The sequence below is a fragment of the Nelumbo nucifera genome, chromosome 4, assembly GCF_055504915.1.
Source record: "Nelumbo nucifera cultivar China Antique chromosome 4, China Antique-T2T, whole genome shotgun sequence".
NCBI lineage: Eukaryota > Viridiplantae > Streptophyta > Magnoliopsida > Proteales > Nelumbonaceae > Nelumbo > Nelumbo nucifera.
Window position 1 is genome coordinate 72,959,056 of NC_142652.1, and position 6,177 is coordinate 72,965,232.

The 6,177-nt window shown below is 36.7% G+C and overlaps 1 long non-coding RNA gene across 1 annotated transcript; it reads right to left on the reverse strand.

The window, feature by feature from the left end:
* Positions 1–586: 586 nt before the first annotated feature.
* Positions 587–4,444, reverse strand: LOC148800723 (uncharacterized). Its single transcript, XR_016085959.1, has 3 exons — positions 2,896–4,444; positions 2,383–2,436; positions 587–1,441 (listed from the first exon to the last, which is right to left on the reverse strand). It is a non-coding gene; the product is annotated as an uncharacterized LOC148800723 (long non-coding RNA).
* Positions 4,445–6,177: the final 1,733 nt, after the last annotated feature.

Here is a 6,177-nt window from a genome sequence, read left to right on the forward strand (position 1 = left end):
AACTATAACTATAGGTCTATAGCTACAGACTAACTACAGTCAAAAAACAATAACTATAGTCGTGGTGGCTATAGGCAATAGCTACGGATGATAAAATCTATAGCTAAAACTAACCTATAGCTATGATGTACATTTTTAGCTATGGTTTTGAAGTTGTCTGTAGCTACAAAATTGACCTTATAGCTACAGTTTGTCACACAACTGTAGCTAAATGTCACTCTATAAATACGGTTTTGAGATGTTCATAGCTACAAAATTTGGATCTATAGCTACAATTTTGTAATGTTCGTAGCTATAATTATGAATTTATAGGTATAGTTTAACTTGACCGTAGCTAAAAATGTAAATCTACATCTACGGATTTAAGTTGTCGGTAGCTAAAAATGAAAACCTATAGCTACGATTTAGGTAGTATGTAGCAAAAAAACATTTATAACTACGATTTTTCTATCCATAGCTAAAATTGTTAATCTATGACTAATGGCTAGACCCTAAAATTTTTTCCATTACATTTTTTAAATACTTTTTTCCTGTATTGAATACAAGTACAACTTATTTCATTCATAATATAAGATGAAACTTGAACACAAAATTCCAATAAAAGATTATATAATGAAAAAATGAACTACATCTCAAGATGCTTTAATACATCCATGTGTTTAAAATCTATTACAAATTTAAGGATCTTGAATACATGAAGCTCAATCCCCCCCCCCCAAAAGAAAAACTTACATGTAAAATTTGATCAAATTTGTTTTCATCCGCACATGTGAAGTGTGAACATGTAAGAAAATAATAAAGAATAAGTTAGAAATCACATTTTTTGAGATATAAAATCAAGAATGATATATTATGTGAAAGCAAATACCGAAATGTGGATTTCAGCCCTGATTACATTTCAAGCAAATATCCAAGAGTATTACAATCACAACATGTACACAAGGAACTATAGGGTGGAAATATACACCATATATCACTAGCTAGGCCCTTGACATAATTGTGTCCAATCTCATTTCCATTATTATATATACTCTAATCTTTTTACCTTTTTGGTTAGATGAAATCATTAACTTGATCTATTAATTAATTTTCTATTCATTAAAATTAAAATTCTTTTAACCTTACTTTCATTTTTCTCAACAGCATGGATGAAAAATCCTAGACTAATGCTTCATCTATTTCTAAGAATAAAAAGAGAACTCGTGAAAGAGAAGATTTTAATTGAAAACACTACATTGAAATACAAGATGAATCTAGGAAAAGTGGAAGAGTGCTTGAACTTGACTATTGTGAACAGTGGTGGTGGGATACATCAAATAAAGGAATACTTAGAACATATGGGAAGGATGCAAAAAACTGCCCTAATGTTCCTCCTCAAGTTAATGACTTGATCAGGCACGCTCTAACATATACATCTTTGCTTTTGTCAACTCCTTTTTCTCTGTAGAAGAAGATGAAGATGGATTTCATTAATGCCTTCATGGTTGTGATCTTGATTATCGATTCATTTACAACTTTCTAATACTTGACAGCCTCACAAAAAGATTCTCTACATGCATTGTTGCTTGCCCCTATTTTGGTCTATGAATTTCTCAAAAATCTGTATTTCTGCAGCCGAGTCATCTTTTAACCAGAATTTCACATTGAAAATAGATGCCTCAGTCTTAGATACCGTATTGCAGAAATGTCGGAATCTGAAGCACCTTAACCAAGTGCATTATTAGATGATTGTTTCAGGTTTGATCAACCATACTTTTGCTGCAAGCAGGCTTCTTAAGTTCTCCACTGATTGACAATTTGTCCTCCTCGATTACTTTTACCAGATGATTTGTGTAAACTGGATTATTTGTGTTTTTCCCGATCTAGATCCTTTCGGTGAGTTCAGGTATGAATGTTTTATAGGAACCTAGTGACAAGGGAAATAAGGAATGCAGTTTTAACTTGGTAAAGTCAGGTGCTAATATCTTAAAGCAACCTAGTAAGGGAAATAAGGAATGCAAAAAATGGTAAACCGGACTTGTAGGAAGTTAACTCTGTAAACTGGATGCTTTTTGTTTTTCCCAATCCAGCTCCTTTTGGTGAGTTTAGGTATGAATGTTTTATAGCAACCTAGTGGCAAGGGAAATAAGGAATGCTGATAAATATTAACTTAAAAGAGACACCTATAGTTAATGGAAAATAAACTTTGTAAAACTAATGCTTTGTATTTTTGTGGCTCCTGATTCCTAGCCTACAAAAGGTTTGAAAGTCCAAGACTTGGCTTAAAACTCAATTACACATGTATATAATGGAATAACACTTATCACACTGATCCTTGAGATAACTAATTAAGGTTGAAAATAGGAGAGAGAGAGAGAGAGAGAGAGGGCATTATTTTAATACCTATAAAAAATATCATGTTCAATGCTTCTTCCTTGCAACTGTTTGCCAGTTAATCTAGCAAAGATAACAAATAGAACAAAATAATCATAATCAAACATCATTTTCATCAAAGCTAAAAGTATTATTAGTATATATGAATATCAAAGAGATAATTTTAAGACATGTATCATGGTACACATAAGAAAGACATGGATATATCAATACAACAGAATTGTTAGGATACACATGGATTTGGATATACTAAGTTAATCTTTGAAGGGATGCTCCTGCATAGAACCATGGGGTATTAATAGTTTGAACTCCCTCCTCATGTAGGAAAAGGTAAAAGGAAATCTATTTCAATTCTCAAAACCCAAACACACAAACATGATAGATTTAAAAAACTGGTCATTTTTACCCGCAATATGTAATACCGAGTAATTGCTAACCAACCCAGAAAATTAGATTTATCCATATTAGTATTAAAACAAGCTAAAGCATTCCTAACAAAACCAAAAGGAGATGACCAACTACCTAGAAAGACAAGGTAATCCCATGGGCTAGCAAAAAGAATGGCCCTGGCAAAAGGACAAGAACCAAAAGGAATGGAAAAGAGATTCAACATTACATTCATACATCAAACAAATATTCTTAGTGCAAAAAACCCTGCAAACATGCCAAATAAAACGCCTAAAATGAGAAGGAATTTTAAGTTTCCAAATTCGATTAAGAGTTTGAATGAGAGAATCATCCAAAACTGCATGAGACCTAATTCAATGTTTGAAATAGAAATCATTAATAGAAAACTTTCCTACAACTAAATCAGTCCAAATAAAATTTTCATTTCTACCCAAAAAAAAATATGAGATTGCAAGATACCATTAGCTAGACCATCAGTAAACAAATGCCTCACCTTATCACTATCCCATGCCCCATCCAATCGAATTAGATTCCTAACCACGAAGGACTTTTGCTCTCCGCTAGGACCAAAAACTGACTTAAAAACTTGACCAAGGTATATCCAAGGAAAAGACCACATATTCAATTCTGAATGTCTATGAATTTGAACCCCCAAATTAGGATTATCCCAATCTAATGCTTGTAAAGCACTACTTATGGGTCAAGCTTCAATTTGGATTATTGAACCATTGAACTGTCCCTTGGGATTGAAGGGCTATTATCCATTCAATAATGTGTCTTTGGGAGGAAAGGAACCGATGCATATTAAAGGATGTTGAGTCATCATTTAAGGCCTTGAGAGGACATGTTCCATTTCTCCTTGGTTGTTGAATACTTGCTTAAAGGAGTTCATGTATGCATAGTGATATAGGACTGATTGGGGGATTTTGTCAAATAGATTCTATACGCCTGAAAAGACATAAGCCTCTCAAGTCTCAATAAACTTAAAAAAAACCCAAAACTCGATCCACAATTCAGTCTGATCGAGAATCTCTTTAATATAGTCAGATCATATTTTTAAAACCTGCAACCTTTTAATAACTTGAACAAAATAGTTGAATAATTGAATTAATCTATATGCGTGAAACAGATTTTATAGGTGGAGTGCTTTAAAACAGATTTGGGAATGATGAAAAAACAAATTCTTTCCAAATCACTATGACTCCAGGGAAACTAATCATTTCATACAAATAGATATCAAATGGGAGAAGATAAAAAAGAAAAAAAACCTAAGCCTAAGGTATCAACTTCGTTTGTGGTGAAGTTTGGTTAGGAATGGCACTGTGAGAAGATTTGTGAGTAAAAAGCGATGAAAATAGAACATCAATGGCAACAAACAGTGGTCTTCAATCCTTTTATAATGGTGGAACTGAGAAAAAAATAGCTAACCCTAAGTCCCTAACGACTTCAATGGAAACTGGCGGAATAGAGAATTGAGAACTGACCAAAGAGTCTTAAAAGAAGGAACCTTCGACCCTCCACTCAACCTAGCCTACCTTGGGATTCCAACAAGCTAGGGATCGTTTGGGTGAGCGCAGAGGAGATGTTCCAGGCTCGACCTATAGATTCTCGACAGAACGAGAGAGAAGGGGATGGAGAAATTTTGATTATCGGAGAAGAAAGTGAAAATTTCCCGCGAGGTGCTAATGGACCAGGCCTAGGTCGTGTTTTAAAAAACCGAAGGTACTGGTTCGGTTTCGGTTAACCAATATAGAAAACCGACAGTTAATCAAACCAACCAATATACATATATTTCTATATATTTTATATATATTTATGTATATTATATATTATATATTTTTATATATTATAAATTAATAAATATGCATTATATATATAAATATATATTTATAATATATGATATATTATTTATTATTAAAATATAATATTTTATATATATTTATAATTTTTTTATTATATATTTTTATAATATATATTGTAAAAATAAAAAAATTGAAAAACCGACGGTTAACCCAACCGGTCAACAGGTTAATCGACTGGTTTTGGTTCAGTTTCGGTTACTGATTGTCCAAAAAACCAGTAGTTTCGATTCGATTCAAAAAAAAAGCCCCACGGTTCGGTTACCGAACCATGAGCACCCCTAGCCTGAGGCCAGTCCAAACCTATTTACAGGCCTAGTATATATGCTTTATTATGTACAATAAATAATATGGTTTCTGATGAAGGATGATTTGACCCAACCTATGAAACGGTGACACGTAGACACTAACTCAGCGTAAGAGACAGCTCAGCATTGTGGCCCAGTACAACCAAGTAACGGGCCCATAAAGCAGCTCGCTACATCGTAGCGCACAAAAGGAGGAGCTCGCCACAACGCGAGCTCCGGATTCCCCGAGCTACCTCTAAAGGGATATTCCGAGGCAACTTTATCTTGCGAGCTAAGAAAACCAGCTCGCTCGAGCTCCCAAGCAGACAAGTCATTTCGAGGACCAATTCTACTAAGGGTACTCCTGAAGTATTCCGAGCTCGTTGCAAAGTAGCTCGCGAATGGGCCGCACGAGCATTCCTCAGGAAGCTTCTATCTGATAGGCCGTACCGATCAGACTGCGCCACGTCCCTTACTAACGTGCAGTCCCTGTCCTTTCGACAGTCTGCACCCACATCTCTCAGCAGGCGGAGGCGTGCCTGTCACTTTGGAGACGTGTCACTCACCCGGGCGAGGAGTACGCCACAACGGCCACTTGTGCAGCCCTGGCAGGTAAAGGTTGTGGCAGGGGCCCAGTGGCGGTTATGCCCGATCTCACAAGAGCGCCCCTATAAAAGCCCTCAGGGCAGAAGAGAAGCTTCTTCTTGAGACCTCTAATCTCTCAAGTATAGTGATAAAGTGCGACCTACACTCTTAGCCTTCGTTTTCCCTTTGCTTCCTGTACACAATACTAACTTAAGCATCGGAGTATTCCCACCGGGTAAAATCCCCGGGAATCCTTCTTTTCATCTTCTCAAGTGCCGTCCGTTGCCGACAAGGAGCTAGTCAGCAGCCAGCTAGGAGTGACCGGATTGCGCTACATCATTTGGCGCCGTCTGTGGGAAATGCTTCAAAAGGCCTTTCTCTCTAAACTTTCTCAGTTCTTATCTTCCTCGAAACAATCCAATGCTCATGGCTTCCTCTAGCAATGTCGGACGAAGCACGGAAATGGACAACTCCAGGGAACAACCCCAGCTTCCTATTGTCTGTATCGGACAGTTCACCGTCCCCCTCTCTGCTGACGGAATCCCCAGCTTGAATGTGCCTCTCACAGTGGCACCTTTCGTCGCCCCACTCCCTGCTACAGTCGGAGCGACGTTCACCGAACCTTCGGTCGTGCCCCCAGCGGCCAACTCAAACCAACTAGAGGA